The sequence below is a fragment of the Camelus bactrianus genome, chromosome 2, assembly GCF_048773025.1.
Source record: "Camelus bactrianus isolate YW-2024 breed Bactrian camel chromosome 2, ASM4877302v1, whole genome shotgun sequence".
In the NCBI taxonomy this organism is placed as follows: Eukaryota; Metazoa; Chordata; class Mammalia; order Artiodactyla; family Camelidae; genus Camelus; species Camelus bactrianus.
In genome coordinates this window covers 34,118,382-34,137,383 of record NC_133540.1, presented here as the reverse complement: position 1 = coordinate 34,137,383, position 19,002 = coordinate 34,118,382, and positions in this window count along the sequence as shown.

The following is a 19,002-nucleotide window of genomic DNA, read 5'->3' as shown; positions in this document are numbered from 1 at the left end:
AGTGAATATTCTTGTATGAGTGTAATTTTGGTTCCTGTCCAAGCACCACTCACTCTGGCAATTATCCTGTCATGTGCTATTTTCATTGTAGGCAGAGAAGGGGTGGGCAGCTAGGATGACAGAAAGCTAAATAAACTGTTTATATTTTTGTCCTCTGACCCTCCCCCTCCAGCTAACTCCCTCTCCTCTTCTTCACCATCAGGCTTCTTAAAAGTGGTGTTTTGTTGCTGCTGTTCTTTCTTTCTTTCCCATTTTTTCCCTCGTAACAACGAAGTGTAGTTTTATTGAAGTACAGTTAGTTACAGTGTGTCAGTTTCTGGTGTACAGCACAATGTCCCAATCATGCATATGCATACATATATTTGTCTTCATATTCTTTTTCATTAAAGGTTATTACAAGATATTAACTATAGTTCCTTGTGCTATACAGAAGAAACTTTAAAAAAATCTGTTTTATATATAGTGGCTAACACTTGCAAATCTCAAACTCCCTAATTTATCCCTTCCCACCTCCTTTCCCCTGGTAGACATAAGATTGTTTACTACATCTGAGAGTCTGTTTCTGTTTTGTAGGTGAGTTCATTAAAGACCTCTTTTATTCTTTTCTTTTTTCTTTTTTTAGATTCCACATATGAATGATGTCATATGGCATTTTGTTTTCTCTTCCTGTCTTCACTTAGAATGATGACCTCTAGGTCCATCCAAGTTACTGCAAATGGCATTATTTTATTCTTTTTTATGGCCGAGTAGTATTCCATTGTATAAATATACTACAGCTTCTTTATCCAGTTGTCTGTCGACATTTAGGTTGCTTCCATGTCTTGGCTATTGTATATAGAGCTTCCATGAACACTGGGGTACATGTATCTTTTTAGGATTAGACTTTTCTCTGGATATATGCCCAGGAGTGGGATTGCTGGACCATATGGTAACTCTATTTTCAGTTCTTAAGGAAACCTCCATACTGTTCTCCATAGTGGCTGAACCAATTTACATTCCCACTAACAGTGTAGGAGAGTTTCCTTTTCTCCACACCCTCTCCAGCATTTATCATTCACGGACTCTTGAATGATGTCCATTCTGACTGGTTGAGGTGATACCTCATTGTAGTTTTGATTTGCATTTCTCTGATAATTTGTTGCTACTGTTCTTGTGTTTTGTTTGTTTTTGCTTACTATCTCCATTTCTTAACCTCCTACCAACTCCCTCTTAGACACTCCAGTCCCACTTCCACTTTAGACTCTTCAACAAAACTCTTGTTAAGGTCATTAGTAATGTCTAGGTGGAAAAATCCTGAGACTGTTTTGGTATCGTTCATTTGCCACACTCTTCTGGTTTTCCTCTTTCCTCTCAGTTCAAGTCCTGCTTCTTCAGGAAGATCTTTTCCTATGCTCCCCAAGCCATATTAAATCTGTTTGCAATTATACACTTTCACGGACAACTTAAGGTCTGTTGCCCCTCCCCTCCACTAGACTTCAAGCTCCATAAGAGCAGGGAGTGTGCAATGTTCATCCCTGGTACCTGATGCTCATGGCACAGAGCAGGTAAATAATAACTGTTGATTCAATGAATGAATCAAAGAATGAAAGAGCAGAGGAATTAGTAACTGACATACTATAAAGTCGAGGTGCTATGCGGAAAAAACCAGGGCAGATGTAGGTTAACCTCTTTCTCCCATCCTCAGACTATGACAACTCATTAGAGGCTGATGACAGCTCTGTTGAGAGAACACAATTTGATTTCTAGCCAAATATTTATTTTATTAGAGTTTTCCTTCCGCAGGGCAATCTTACTTATCCATATTGTATTTCTTTTATCTCTCACCATCCTCAATTTATATCCTTTAAACCTGAGCTGCATTTCAAGTCTATCATTAAGTGGGAAAGAAAGGAGCTACAAACTATGTGCTATCCTGGAGGTTTTCATACGCCCTGCATCATTGGACCCTTGTGAAACCCTGCAAGGTGGCAATGTGTCTTATTTCTAGTTTATATATAATAATAGATCCTATCTTACAGAGCCATTATAAGAATTAAATAGATTACTGCACATAAAAGGCTATGAACAGTACCTGGCACACAGTAAGTGTTCAATAAATGTAAGTTATTGTTACAATTATAGATGGGAAATGGAGATTTACAGGTCTTAGGTAGAAAAATTTTACTTTGTAAATTAATTCAACTATCACTGAAAGTGTGTCCTACAGAGGAGTCCTCACATGCCCCTGGGGACTTGCCCACTCCATAAATAGTTGGGTCTGCCTTGCAGTTCATAAGTGGCATTTAATAGGTCACAGAAAGGAGACTATGTGTCCAAATACTGTGCTTGTGCTTCGGCAGAGAGACAGTCTGTTTTCAGTGGGACATGTCCAACTTCAGGAGAAATGACTGAGATCAGGTGGAAGGTTTTGCCTCACGAACTAGGAAGTTCTACACCAGTATCTCTGCTACCCAGCGAGGCTAAAGAGACCAGCTATTCAACCTGACCTTGCCTGAAGCTATTTTTTTTTTTTCTCTGCCAACTGGAGAAATAAAAGAGCCTAAACTCTAAATTTTGCAAGATAAATGCCTTGAATCGAATTGCTGACAAACATCTCACATTACAATACTGCCAAAAAACCTACAGAGACTTTATTTCAGTTGGCTTTGGGATCAGCAATGAACTCTTGACATTAAAGAACAAGTTCCATTATTTACAAAACAGAAACAGACTCACAGACATAGAAAACAAACTTATGGTTACCAGGAGGGGGGAAATGGGGGCAGAGGGAAGGGATAAATTGGGAGTTCAGGATTTGCAGATACTAACTACTATATATAAAATAGATAAACAGCAAGTTCCTACTGTATAGTACAGGGAACTATATTCAATATCTTGTAGTAACCTATAATGTAAAAGAATATAAAAAGGAATATATGTATGACTAAACTATTACGCTGCACACCAGAAATTGACACATTATAAACTGACTACTTGAATTAAAAAAAAGAGAACATGTTCCAGAAAGGCTACAAGTTGGGGGAAAAAAAAGCACACTCAATAATCCCCTCCCTCCAAAAAAGCCATTAAGAAATGGCATCCATTGGCCATGTAGATCATTTGTCATTTGTCGGGATAGCAGCTTCAAGAGAAGTGAGTTAAAGCACACAGCCTGTCAGTGGCTGAGCCAGCTTTGCCCCATTACACATGGAATCAGTGGGCACCTATATTTCCTATCGTCCCTTCCAGCCAAGGAATGCAGTGGCCATAGTTCCACCTCAATGACCATATCCCAGGAGCTTGTCTTCCTTTGTGTAGATCTGAATAAGGATCTCCATGCCCTGCAGGACGGGCGCTGAGAAGTTGGCAAGGAGAAGATCATGAATGGGAGTAGCCACACAGCTTGTATCAAATATATGATGTTGCACTCATGAGCTTCTAAAACTCTCCCAACAAATCCTTCTAGTTATCCTGTTAATGTAAAGGTCATGGTTACAGTCAGCACATTTGAGAACTGAGTGGTCTGGGGAAGGAGAGAGAAGGGAGAATCAGATTATTTTCCTGCTCTTTTGAGAGTCCAACGGACACCAGGATGAGAGCAGGTGGCCCTGGCTCACTCCTGCCAGAGAGAGCTGCCCTTCAGACTGATGGGTGTGTCACCCCGACTCGCAGGGCTCCCGTGTGGGCTGTGGCTGGGCAGCAAGGAGTCAAAGTCAGGGAGCCCGTGGGAGGTAAGCGAGGAAGGGTCTCTTCCACTCTGTACCAGGACAAAGAGCTGATTCAAATGCCCTCATTCCTGGTCGAAAATAAGACCTTCAAAATCAAAAGCACGGATTTGCCATATGATCACTGATCATTATACTTTAAACCATACAACATATAAAAGAATTGTTTTTACTTCAAAGGAAGGCAATAAGAACACATGTTAAAAAAAAGAATCAAGGGTAAAAAACTATTTCTGATCTCCTTGATGTTCATTGCTCACTGATAGTATATGTAGGTACCATGTCTATTTAGCAGAGATTTCCTTTCGAGTAGTTTCAAATTTTAGGAGCCAAAGCTCAAATAATGATGAATATTGATAATATTTAATTGGTAGTGTTTTTGTAGAAATCTTAGTTGACTCTGATGTCAAAATGACTTAAAGATGACACCATTTTATTCATTATTTGGGCTTTTCATTAACTTATTTTGAATGAGTTAATAGGAAGTCTAGCTTTTAAGCATAGTCTTATTTGTCTACAAGTTTTATCTGATGAGGAATTATTTTTAATAAATCACATTTTCTCTCTTAAGTATTGATCTGAAATGTAGAGCTCAGCCAAGTCCTGAAAATAATGTTAGTATATTTATCACAACCAATCAGAGAATCGAGCACAAGCTGACCATGCATCCTGAGACCCTATCCTTCACACTGTCCTTAAAAACCGTCCCTGAAAGTCACAGAAGAGTTTGTGTCTTTTGAGTGTGAGCTGCCTATTGCCCTTGTTTGACGTCTTCCAATTAATGCTGTACTTAGGCAATATGCATTTTCCTCAGAATGGACCAAAAACTAGTGTAACTTGCCCATTTAAGCTGACTCAGGGATAAAAATGGAGAGGATTTCATATAAACATGGCTTTGCTAATTGACCTGTTGGTTTTGAAATGTCATTCAGAATCACTCCAAGTGTTACTGAAATCAAATTAGTACGCCTGACATATAGGAAGCCAAAAGAACCAACCAAACAAAATCCCAAAATGTCATAGATTGAAGCAGAGAAAGGTTTATTGCTAGCTTAGCAAGAAGAACAGGTGACTCATGCCCCCTAAACCCTGAACTCCTCAAAGGGTTTCAGCTGAGCATTTTTAAAGGTCATTTGAGGGACAGGCATCTCAGGGCATGTGATCAGCTGTGCAAATTCTGATTGGTTGATGGTGATCAATCCTTACCACCAGATCATCTCGGGGCTACATGCTCACGATCATCAAGTAGTTAATTTCTTCCATTTGGTGGTGGTTTTTTAGTTTCTGAGAAACTCAGGAAATATGCATGAGAAACTATTGTCAGGGTACTTCAGGGAGGTGCTACAGCAGAGGATATGGGGGAGGGGTCTTCCCAGGAAGGCTCTATAGGGTCCTACTGGGTTACAACTTACCCCTTTCTTTGATACTCCTCAATCTTAAGAACAAATGTTGGACAAGAAGGAGGATAATATTCTGGATAGAGGTTAATCATAAACTTGGCAGAGGAACTCAGTTTCAATTGCCAATCCTGTTTCATCGCTCCCAAAATCTTTCAGGGAATGGGGAGATGACCACTCTGACTCCTTCCTGCTGAAACGGGGCACAGTCCTACTTTGATTGAGGGAATGGAATCCAATTTGGAAATAGTCCCAAGTTCCAAGTCCTGGATCCAAGTCTTGTATGATTAAGATCTCATTCCCTGAGGAATTCAAGAAAATTAAACCTGAAAACCAGTCTGGACCTGGCACTTTAGGGGAGACTTGTAGCCAGTTGTCTACTTTTATCTGAGTAGGTTTTAACTTTGGATGTGGTGTTAACATATACATATGAGCTTCTGGCCACCACATATTTCTTTTTTCTCCTAATGTCTAAAGCAATTTTATTGTCTAAAAATTTAATAGTTACCAGAGGATACCCTGAGGTCATAAGTTTGCAGCTGCCATCTGCCAGGAGACACTGCTTTGAGAATGGCTGGTGGCATCTCAGGTATGACACAGCTAAGAAAATTCAAGCTCTCAACAACGCAGGAATGTGTCTGAAATCATGTCCACAATGGCTACCTAGTTTTACCTTGGATGTCTGAACCACAGCTACTCCATTTTGACTTTTAAATGCATTCCCCTCCTCAAGGCCAAAGCAGATGTACAATGCATGTCCAAAGGGCCAGAAAACTGGCTACTTGGTGGTCAGTAAAGTTTAAGTCAAACCATGCATAAGCCAGAATGACTATTCCCCATACCTTGATATGTGCAGATTTTCCCATCATTTCCCCCTTTAATTACAAATCTTTCAGTAGAAAGCATTGATGATCAAAATATCTGTCCATTGATGCTGAGGTGATAGCTCCTGCCCCAGGTTTAGATCATGTACCTTGGTCCTAGGCCTCCTCTATATTTGCCTAATTATCCATATTGGGGGAAACCTAATCAGATATCATGAAAAGGCTCAGAGGTACGTTAATGGGGAGACACTATATAGGCCATACATTTTATCACTTATACCCAGTTGTTACAAAAGCACCGTACATGTGCTTTTAGCAGTAGACTTAGAGCAAGCATTGTTATACATCATGAGTAGTTATACTGTGACAACTCCATTAGAGAATTCTTTCTTTCTTTTTTTAAATTGAAATACAGTCAGTTACAATGTGTCAATTTCTGGTGTACAGCACAATGTCCCAGTCATGCATATACATACATATATTCATTTTCATAGAGAATTCTCTTTCCATCCTAAACATCAGGGGCAGTATCAATAGAAACATCTGGTAAGAAGTTCAATTAGAAAACAGAATAAAAGCCCATCATACTTCAAACACTCAATATTATAACCATATTCATCAGTTCACTCAATCCTATGCAATCAATCTTTTTAACTAACAGTTTTATGAAATCAGAGTTTTCATTATGTTTCTTAAATATCTTACCCAGCTCAGCAGTAAGATTTAAAAGAAACCTGTACTTGTCAAAAAAATTCCTTTTATGAATCTTCTGGAAGATAAAGCAGTTCTGCAAAGCATCAGCTTAACTGTCTATGAATGACAAAAGACCCAAAAATGTAAGGTAAAAGATCTGATTACAATTGTTTTTGACAAAGAAGCTTAATCATGCTGCTGTGATGTACAACATTTCAAGGTAACAACCAGAATTATGGCTACAGCATTATACCAGGACACATCTAAATTTCAGAAACTTTATATAATTTCTAGAATGTTCACACTAACAACATTTATTCATACTGTATAATCCAAGGAGGCTTATCACTCATTTGTCAATGCTTCCCATATAATTCAACATACCAACCAGTCCTAGTTCGTTTAATATTTTTCTCTGAGATGTCTCAAGGGGCCCTGAAGCATCCCAAAGTTAGCTGAAGTTAAAAGAACTTTCATTAGAATAGGAAGTTTGTCAAAAAAATATCAAAATGTTTCCCACAATCTGTTGTCAGAAGCATTCTAAGTAACCTTGTTCTCTTAAGAGAGAGGGACCAAATCTAGTCCTGCACCAGACTACTTTTAAAAACAAAGTCCATTTACCTAAATAATTTTAATCTTATCTCAGCCCAACCGTGCACAGAATTCCTTTTTTAGGCTCCCTCTCTACAAACCTTCTACAACTTTCTGTATCCATTATTAGCCGGTACTTTATTTTCTCCCACCTAGAAACAACCAGCTCCAGGACCATATCACCTTCTTTTCCTTTAACAAAAGACAATTCCATTACTCATACCTTTTTTTTTTTAAACTCAAAAAACACATCTTACTTTCCTACTGCACATTGAAACACACTGAAATATTTCCCCCATCATTTTCAGTAGCTTTGATTACACATCTAAATTAGAACCCTCAATTGTCAAAAATCTCAACCTCCAGTGAATGTTTCAGTATCTTAATTGGTTTGGGGATGGCCTAGCTATTCAACTGTTCAATAAACTTCCATCATTTAACCCAGTTTAGCATGACTCTAAAATTTCAAGTTACTGAATGTCTTTTTAAGTAGACATTCCTAAAACATAATCATTTCTGAACAGTTCACTCAAAAGCTGTTATCCCATTTGCATTTAATTCATTTATAGGAGTTTCATCATACCAAGTTAATTTTTTTTTTCTGCTGACAAACTCTGCAACAGAAACATGAACTTATTAACCTTTTGTCAATGTAGGTACAATAAAAGACACGTCTGTATTGATTATACCAACAAGCTTAAGCTAGCTTATTAAAGACATCAATTCAGTATTGACCATTTCCCAGATCACATGAACCCAAAATTTGTTCTATCTTCTTTTACACTTAGAAGTATTTAATTTGTAAGCACTTACTTTTAAGTCAATTAAATAATTTACAAGTCTTTTTTTTTTTAACGTAAAGACAGGCAGAACCAGAGATCTCTCAGTTTTCCACTGGAGTTTTAAAAAAACCTCTTTTTTTCCTTGAGAAACCAGATATATCACCTACATCCCAAAGGCACAGAAGAGAAATGCTAATTCCTCCTCTAACTGCTTTTACAAAACCCAGCCGTCTTGGTTATTTTCAGGAATTTTTTCCCCAGTTCCCATATATCCACTTCAGTTTAAAGAACTCACAGTAATAGACAATAGTATGTATATGTCATTCGCTCACATTCACATGCCTCACTTTCCACAAAACCGGGACAAGAACAAGATTTGGGCTCAAGTACCCAGACACTTCACCCCAACCCCACCCTGCCAAGAGTAAAAGCCAAACTGCAAAAGGCCCACTTTGATATAAGAGCAGAGACATTAGGGACCATTGTTCTCCAGATCTCAGGGGGTACTGAGCCCACACAGTGTTACAATAAAAAGTATCATTTTCTTTCATTTATGGGAGCATAGCTGAAGATCTGGTTTTGCAAATATGCCCTAGGAGGACTATAAAATGGAACGGAGCCCTGATCATCCATACTTAATTATTCACAGCTGATGTTATCAAATGTCAAGCAAACAACGATCCAAAACAGTCTTTCAGGGTCACAGTTCTGTAGCTCCAAAAGGGAGATTCCTAACCAATGCCTCATGAGTCCAAAAGGGGTAAACCCCAACCAGTGCCCCATCAGAGATGAAGTTGAATGAAAGACCAAGGCAAGAAAGGGAAAATTCGAACCAAAACTCCATGGCAGGTGAAGCCAAAGCGATAGGGTAGGATACCCTGGCGTCGTTACCGAGAGCCCTGTTACTCACCAAAGACGTCTCACCAGCCAATGCAAGTCCTGATACACCTGCACATACAAACAACAAACATGGTCCCACAAAAACACAAACAACCAATAAGCTACGGTCGGTCACAGAGTCAGAGGAGGTGTAGTCTAAAAATTCCTCTTCCGCTCCCAGATGGAGGCCTCCAAACAGATTGCCCCAGCTCTCGAAAGAGAACAGACTCAGAGTGGCTCACAATGAGCCCAGGACAGCTAACCTCCTGCAAGCAGATGAGCCCAGATGGAGTGGAGAGAATTCCCAGTCTGAGCAAGCTGGAGCCACTCACCCCCAACTGACAGCGAATGTGGACTGCAGCTCCGGTGTGTCTCAGCTCCAAACAGCCTCGCACCAGGGCCGCCGGCCTGTGACTGCTGGTTCTCCTGAGGGAAGTGAGCTCTGGCAGCTGCTGGGACACAGGGAAGGGGCAGTCCCTTCCATCTCCATGGGCATAAACTCCTAGGCTGGCTTTGCCAACATTGTACCGAACGTAAATTTGTGTGCCTAACACACAGTGAGGCCAAACTATTCCAAAACATTGAAGTCTGGAACAGAGAAAGGTCTGTTGCTCGGCTGAACAAGGAGGAGTGGCTAGTGCCCCAAATACCTGAACTCCCTAAAGGGTTTCAGCTGAGGCTTTTTAAAGGCCAGCTGAGGGCGGGGCAGCCCAGGGTATGTGATCAGCTGTGTACAGTTTTGATTGGTTGATGGTGATTGATCCTTAGATGTCAGAAGGTCTGGGAGCTACTTGCTCGTGATCATCAAGTAGTTAATTCTTCCATTTGGTGGTGGTTTTCAGCATCTGAGAAACTCAGGAAATATGCATGAGATGCTGTTATCTGGGTACTTCAGGGAGGAGCTACAGTAGAGGATATGGGGGAGGGGTCTGCCCTGGGAAGGTCTCATAGGGTCTTCCTTGGTTACACAGGATATTTTAATTCTGATGTTCAGAATATTTTTAAGGTCGTGAATTTATTTAATTTTGACTTTCAAGGCATTTCCAATACATTCAGTAAACTTGAATACATTTTCTTAAATATTTTCTATTAGAGATTCCAATGGAAATAAACTTAGTCATTTGTTAATGACGAATTAATAATTGGCATATCAAAGTTATTTTTAGAAGAAGATTCTAAGAGTGGCAGGATGATCAAACGAGATTAAATTTGCATGTGTGGCTGTGTTTGCACGCTCTTCTTTAGCAAGGGTGAAACATGTTGGATTTGCTGAAGGCAGGCTACCCTTCCTTAGACCAGTAGGTAAGGTTTCTTGAAGTCGCAGCAGGTAACAAGATCTCTCATTCTTCCCTTCCCCACTCAAGGATGGGTGTGTACACTTTGGAGTCACTTTGGAAATTTTGCTTAAGAGACAAATTCATTTTTGAATCATTGAAGTCAATTGCTAATTATAATTTTGGGGGGATTGACAAGGTTAACAGGTGTGATCAGAGTGTGGCTGGGGAATCTAAAGGAGCTCTAAACTCAAATACTTAGAGGCTTGGGCAGATGGCATGGATTAATTAAGCCACTGGGACATAAGACAAAGGAGAGACTACATGTCAGTCTCTGCTGGGAAAATATAAAGTGCATGCTTTATACTCAAGCATGGTTTTCATCTAGAAAGGACACAGTGTTGTTTCACAAAGTGTCTTTTGCCTGCTAAGACAGAAGACTTTTGGAAGATGTCCGTGTTTTAGGCACTATGGGAATATTTAGCACACCAGGGTGTATAGTGTAGCATGGGTCAGGGAGAAAGGATCTCATACACATTTAGTTTCATTTTAAATAGAGATCGTAAGAAATGACCATTGGTATAGAGCTGTCTCCTTTGACCCCATAGTAGGGATGGCAAAGAAGCACCCCCCCACCCTAGTCACCCACTTCTCGACCTTGGTGGGCTGTGATGTGGAAGGGATGTTGAAGCCAGGAGTGGACTCCATAGAGTTGGTCCTCTGTAGATTAATCTTTAATTTTGTATGCAGGGCATCTGTTTAAACAAATAACCACTCATTATTATCCTATTATTATTATTCTATTCTGGAGGATACATAGGGAAAAAATTAGGATGTTGTAGGGGAAGGAAAAGAGAGAGGAAAGGGAAACAGGGATGGATCACTGTAGGGGAAGACATCACAGAAGAGCAGAGAGGACTCACGGTGGGAGAGGGGATGAAGGCGTCAGGACAAACCACCCAGACGGAGAATTAAATGAAATGAAGTGGGAAAAGTGCCTGACATCTAAGCATCCAAGACTCCCAGCATCTTGTTGGTTTCCATGCTTATTCCTTCCATTTGGGACCAGAAGTGGCTTTTCATTTACTCGTGTTCCCCAGGACCTGATACATTTAGACTGTTTAACTGAATCATTCCCAAGTTTATGTTCAGCTGTCATAGTTCACATAATGATACAGTATTTCATGTATAGATTTTTCTAGGCTTTGCTTTATTCTCTAATATACAGAAGAATAAATACAGTTTGTACTTGGAAAATTGTGTCTATTTTCCTCTTTGGTACTTCTTGAACAAAAGTCTTGTAAACAGATGAAAATATGTAGTATATGAAGTTTATTAAGCTTTTGACCACATCCATTTCATATATTTGAAAGCATAGACATTACAACACAAACACTGCAATATAGGGGTGAAAATTTATGTTTTCAAGTTGAAAAAATTATAATTCTGAGTTATAAGAGAAAATTTTAAAGTAGTCCCAATGAATACAGCATTTTTAAAAGTCTAGACTGCTTTTATATCGCTTGCAAAATGTAAAATTTAAATAACACACAGCAGCTGCAGTGGAAGAACAGCCCATCACACCAGCTGCTTTCTGTTGTTATTGTTAAATGGGTTTATTTTTAGTAATGTAACATGTTTATTATTCATTTAAAGTAGTTGTAAAAGCAAATTTTGAATAGATGCTTTAAGCAGACATAAATTCCCTGTGAGTTTTCTTACTGCACACATTATCTTGAATAACATTTTTATTGGTTTATTTGTTCTCAAGACATTTATGGTGTTCGATACCATTACTTTCACTGGCATGCCTTATAGTGTCAGATGCTCTAAATTAAAGATGTGGTTGGAAATTACATAGTTATTTGAATTTGCGAGCTAAGTTTGCAAACTGTGATCTCTATGACAGAGAACTGGATAACATTTCCAAACTTGGCAGACATAGAGAATGTCCTTTTATGCAAAAAAAAAAAAAAAAAAAAAAAAGACCCACAGAAGCCTTCATAAAAAATGATGAACAACTGAGAGAATGATTCTCCAACTAAATAATCTGTTTCTTGCAATAAAAAATCTTGTTTGAGCTTTAAAATGGTTAAATCCATGAGTAGGACTCACTGAATCACAGTTTAACCACTTCTCTGTACCTGTGATACAGCCCGAGGCATCCCAGATACATTTCGTGTTTGGTATAAATGCAGGTCCTTAAAATCTGAGGTCTGTGGAACCTTGCCAGGGGTTATCTTTTATCTCCTTGGATGTTAAGCATGGCCAGACAGCACGCCCACCTACTGGGCCTTTTTCATGCTGCAGTTTCAGGCAAAACACAATCAGTCCATTTCCCCCCCTTCATCGTCTTAATTACTTCATAGAGTCACAGTTTTTAATGCGTGCAAGGAACTTAGGAAAGAAGACAACGATCATGAACAAAGGAATGACTCCTGTTATTGCAGAACTGCTAATAGGACCTAAAAAAATAATTTTGTAGGTCAGTTACAGATCAGGGGTGTTTAAGAGGAACCGAAGAGCAGAGATACTCCAGTTCCACATCATCATCACATTTCATTTTAGTTGTTTGTTTATCAGAATTTTCTCACCACCAATTTTCCCATTTTAGTGAACAGCGCCATTTTCTTCTAAGTGGCCCACGTTCAAAAGTGCAATAATTAAAATCCTTCCCGTCCCTTGCCTTCTGTATTCACTCCGCAAATACCCAGAGCTTGTGAAGTGTCAGGTAGTGTGATGAATACGATACAATCTCCGTCCTCTAGGGGGCGCAAAGTCTATTCAGCGCTCTGGCTGGTGATTACGTCATTTTCCTCCTCGCTTCACTTGCCTTTCCCTTTCCCCCGCACCTACTCTCTGTCAGATTTTGTCACTGCATACCTGGACTAGTACCTTATTTTCCAAGTCTCTAATCATCTTGCACAACTACTACTCTCTTCCCTCAAAGCTTCCTGTGGCTCCCTCTTACCTCTCAGATAAAGTTCAAACTCTGCAGTCTGTGAGATAACACAGCCCCCCAACCAAAGGCTATAGCCTGCCTTAAAAAATTATTAATTTTTTTCCTGTGAAGTGGTTTGGGTTAGCTGCTCTGCCTGAAAGTCCTGTCTTCCATTTTTCTGAGTCCTGTTTCAATCTAGTTGTCCGTCAAAGGCTAGCAGAACCCCAACTACAACAAAGCTCTTCCTGAGCCCTGGAATGGAAGTGACTTCGAAATCCCTTGACTACTTATGGTTCAGACTTCTCTCAAGGGATGAATCATTCACTTCTCTGTAAGGTGGCTTATCTATTCCTGTTCATACTTCAGCCTTAACTTCTATTTAGACAGTGTCTTTATAGCCCTCAAGTTCACAGCACGGGGCTTTTTGCAAGCAAAATTTACTCAGTAAATATTTCTGGATTGATTTCTTCAAATAAAAATGAATGAACTCATTTGTTTACTCATTCATTCATAAAAGTGCAGACACAAGAGTATCACTATCTAAGGCCAATTCTACAGCATGGTAAGCGTCTGTCACAGCCTTTTTGTACAATCCATTTCCCGCTGATCAAGTCATCTGATTATTTCCTCCATTGTTTCTTCAAAGACTCAGAGCAAACCTTGGTGGCACACACATAGCATAATACCTTGTTTTCCAAATTCTAATTTTGTCATTATATTTATATGTATCGCTATATATCTATATATATATCTACATACGTGTGTGTGTACACACACAGACACTATTTAAAAACAGGCACATTGAATTGAATTCTGTACCTTCACTGTTGGAGACAATCAATGATAGCAGGGAGGCTATACTTTGTTCTGCCAGCTGATCTCATTTTTGGGCAGTTATTGGGAAAAAAGCTTTTCCTGCTATCTTTGTTTAATTGGAGTTTTCCTGAAATTGCAAGGGGAGCTATTAAAAAAATTGTTACCATTTACATCTGTGTATCTGTTGGAATCAGATTTCCTTCCAAGCAGAATAAAGAAACAAACAGGATCCTAAACTGATGAAACATCTAAAATTTGTACTGGTAAGTAAGAGAAATTGTCACAGTTGCCGTGAAGTTCAGTGCCTCTGGTTTTGACAGTGGAGTCCAAATCGGAGGTCCTGGGAAGAGTCCTGGGCTTGTGGTGGGAAGATCTGGATTCTGCTTATAAGTTCTGTTCCTTTAGAGAAGGGCCACAGCTCATGGCCTGCTTCTGAGTCTCTGTACCACTGAGGGCAATATGTAGTTAATAATGCCTGCCTGCCCACGATAAGGTCTGAATAAAGCCATCTATGTGAGAGCTATTTGTAATACGTGAATTCCTCTATCATGTAAATAACAGCCAGACCTGGAGCCCTGTTTTCTGCATCCTGTCCCATGTTCCCTACTCCACACCTACCTCTGTCCTCTTGTGCTTGACCCGGCTGTTGGGAGTTTCTCTGTTTCTCATGGTGCTCTTGGCTTCCCTCAAGTAACTGACTTCTCCCTTACAGTCTGCCCCCATCCTCACCCCTCTCCTCAACAGGTAAAATCTGTGGTGGGTTTTTAATGTTGAGCTCTGCATTTTTGGAATAAGATGTGTTGTATTCCTGAAATGAGACATAAAGGGCTCTGAAAGGCTGTCTTTACCATATGCCTTCTTACTCTTATAGATAACAAAAGATCCAGTTTACATGCCAGCATTTGAACATTGGATTATATAAGGAGAATTTACTTGCCTCTGAGTTACCCATGTCTGGCACTGAAATTTTACATAGCTCCAGGAAGCCTGCAGGCAACAGTCCAATCCTTTCTGATTTTTAAAATTCAGAAACAGTTTTTTAAAAACATAAACTCAAAATTTTCAAGTCTTCAGGGGAGCTAAAATGTTTTAGTTCATCCAAAGGTAATGATTATGTTAATAATTAAGAAAGTAATGACTGTGCTAATAATTAAGAAGGTAATGTGGTCTTTGCCTCAGTTTTTCTATTTGAAAAAGCAGAAATGGGTTCAAATGTTCACTCTATGTTGGGAGGAAAAAGAACAAAAACTAAGTTTTCCAGAATTGGAAGCAAGTAAGAGAAATTATATATTTAGTGTCTGCCGAAGGAGAAATTGTATCAGAATTGTCTCCTCAGTGTGTTATAGGAAAATAATTTAAATCTTTGGGAAGACATAGAAAGAGCATATTTCACCATGAGATGAAAAGTGAGAATACAGAAGTTTCATATGGATGTTTAAATTGTTACAAGGTGAAGATGTCAAGCATATAGCACATCAGGCAGAACACCACTCAATATTTTAGGAATTCTGTGACTTCATGGTCTAAGCCCCTGGAAATCTACTTGTGGTAATTAAGATTCTGGAATCTGAGACTCAAAAAGTCTCAAGTTCAAAGACAGAGGTAACTTGTGGAAGGAAAGATAATTTATGTGATGGATTTAATCTGACCAACAAACTATGTTCCTGTTTTCCCCTTCAGCTTTGTTGAAATGTAATTGACAAATAAATTAAAATGGTAATGTATTTAAAGTGTACAAAGTGATGATTTGATATATGAATACACTGTGCAAAGTTTTCTAGCATCGAGTTAACATACCCATTGCCTCATGCTTTTTTTCTTTTTCTTGGTGAGAACATTTAAGTTTCACTCTCTTAACAAATTTCAATTACATAATACAGTATTATCAACTATAGTCACCATGTTACACATTAGATCTTCAAACCTTACTCATCTTACACCTGAAAGTTTGTACCCTTTTACCAGCCTCTCTATATTTCACCCCCACCCCCTGGCAGCCACCGTTCTACTCTGTTTGTAGATTTGACTTTTTTCTTTCTTTTCTTTTTAGATTCCACATATAAGTCATAATATTCAATATTTGTCTGTCTTATTTCACTTAGCATAATGCCCTTCAAGTTATTCTATGTCATCACAAATGGCAGGACATCCTTCTTTTTTTAAAGGCTGAAAAATATGTCATTATATATATTTTTATATATTATATCATTTATATATATATATATATATATATATATATATATATATAACATTTTCTTCTTCATTCATTCATCTGTTGATGGACACTTACATTGTTTCTATACCTTGGCTATTGAGAATAATACTGCAGTGAATATGGGCGTACAGATATCTCTTCAGGATAATGATTTTGTTTTCTTTGGATGTATACCCAGAGGTGGGACTCCTGGAACAAACTATGCGTCCTAATAGCAATGTGAGCAATACTTTTCTCTCTGTACAGTAGAATCTCAATACTAAAATTGAACTTAGTATGAAGTGATTCTGTTTTGGACTTCATTCCAAGGATTAAACGTATTCTAAGATACAAGGAGGAATTGTAGAAAGAGTTTGTGTGGTATTTTGGTAGTTTGAAGAGTTAATTGCTCATTTAAAATGAAATATTTGTGGAGGAGGGGAGAAAGCAAGTGTTATATTTTAGGAGCAGATATATTCTTATTTTGTTTGATTTTCTTTTGAAATAGCATTTCAGAGCATTGACTCCTATAGTAGGGAATCTTTCCTCCCTCTGCATGTAAGTGGGGAGAGCCCTTTGCAGGCTGCCCAGTATGTCATCCTCCAAGAACCGGAGAGACAGTTTTGGCATCACTTCTGGGACCACTTCTGGGACCATTCCATCCTAAAGGTTTCTACTGTGAGATTCCTGGTCGTTTCCTCATCTTGACCTATCACACCTGTATAAGCTTCTCCTTCCTCTATAAATACCTTTTATTACTTATTATTATAAAAAATTTCAAACATGCAGAAAAGTGGAGAGAATACTATAATGGACACCCATATCTACAACACTTGGATATAACAATAGTTGATGTTCTGCCATACTTGCTTCTTCTTTTTTTTTTTTTTTTTGCTGAAGCATTCCAAAGGAAACCACGTACATCACCACGCTCTGCCTCTGAATACCACAGCCTGCATCTTCAAAGACAAGGACTCCTTCTTGCACAGCCACACCACTGCCATCACACCAAACAAACCCCCGCCGAGAACCCCATCATATGTACTACTTAGCACACAATCCTTATTTACATTTTTATATTTTTTTCCAAAATGTCTTTTACAACTGTTTTCTTCAGAATCCAATCAAGAACTACTCATTGCATTTGGTTCTTATGTCTCTGAAGTTTCTTATAAACCCTGTCCTTGGACCTGAATTCAGAAAGGAAAAACAGAATATCAGAAAGGAAGAAGTGAATTTGTAACCTTGACAAGTCTTCTAAGCCAAAGCTAGACCCTGATGGGAAAGTGATGGGACTCAGAGACTTGGGATAGAAACATCAGGGTAGATGTGCTGGAGAACAGTAATCCCTAGACAGGGGTGTGGAAATGGATATTGAGGAAGCTGGACCAGGGCGTGGAGGCAGAAGGTAAGGCTGGATAAGGATGAATTTATTGATATATGTCATCCTCCAATGACTTAAGATTATGACGCTCTGGCAAGGGCTCCTGGAACCATTCTTACACTGCTAGTATGGCTCCTAAGTTTGGAAGAAACAACAGCCCACATTAAACGAGGTGAAGATGCCACAGTTGCCTTGGCACAGTGTTGAGGAAGGACTCAGAGGCTCAGAGAAATGGGAATATTTGAATGGATCTATTCTATAAAATCTCCTCTGAGAATCTCCAGATGGTGATATTCTTCTACATACCTCAAACTCAGTCTAGCCATGTTGAAGCCATCATACCTGATCTTCTCCTTGGAAGATGGGATATCTGCTTCCTTCATTATATTCCTTTCATTACATTCTTTCCTAGGAATCTAAGCCAGACACCCAGGGCTTAATGTCAAAGTCCTCTTTCTTAATACTTATCACTAATTCTCACCATGTTTCATACTCTACATACTCAGTATATTTCCTATTTCTTTCTCTCTGGAATCACCTTAATGCAATCCACCATGATTTCTCAATTAGACAGTTGAAGAAATTTCTGGGTAGTCTTCCCGTCTCCGGTCTCAGACTGTCCAGCTTAGCCACCATATGCTAACTACTTATGCAATTATTCTTTAAGAGCATCCCAAATTTACAAAGGAAGAAAACAAAGATCTTCAGTCTATGCATGCCGTTTTCATAATCCGAATGTGACCTCTCGACTGTCTCTTCTACTGTAATGCATCCCATTTACTCTTTGGTCCAGACAAACTGAACTTCTTGCTATTATCTGACCGTGTCTCTGTCCCTTCACACATTCTTTCTCTCTTAGTGAGCTATCTTCATCCTCTGAAGCTTAGCTAAAGCCTTTTTCTCATCTGTGAATTCATCTCACCTCTTTGCCTAATTTAGGAGTTCCTCCTTCTACTTTATTGTTTCATCTTGCACATAATTCTATTGTAGCATTTATCACATTGTACAGTCTGCTTACATGCCTGTCTCATACCCTACATTGGGAGTAAGTCTTAAAATTTCTGGGATTATCACAAAATCTGGTAACATGAATAGAGTGGCTTCCTGGCTACTGATGTAACTTTAAATTCTGAGGGCAATGAAACCGGTTGGGGATGACTGGAGACACAGAATAGGAAAGGACACGGGTTTGGGAGAATATGTGGTAAAATGATCATGACATTTTTATACAGATCTCATAAGAAAATTTAAAGCTCTATTAATAAAAACAATTCTTTGCATCTGCTTTTTTTAATGCCTGTCATTAAAAGGGATGGAGGATGCAAAGCACCTGCGGGGCAACAGGGATGAAAAGATCTAGATTCCAGGAGATAGATACAAGTCTACAGGGTTTCAATAGTTACTTTATGCTCACTTGGTAGAAGAGATCACCAAGCTTATTCTCTCCCCCTGGGCCTCTTCCACAGCTTTCCTTGCAGTCAGGTAAGGCTCTTTGACTCAGTTCTGCCAATCAGATGTGCACG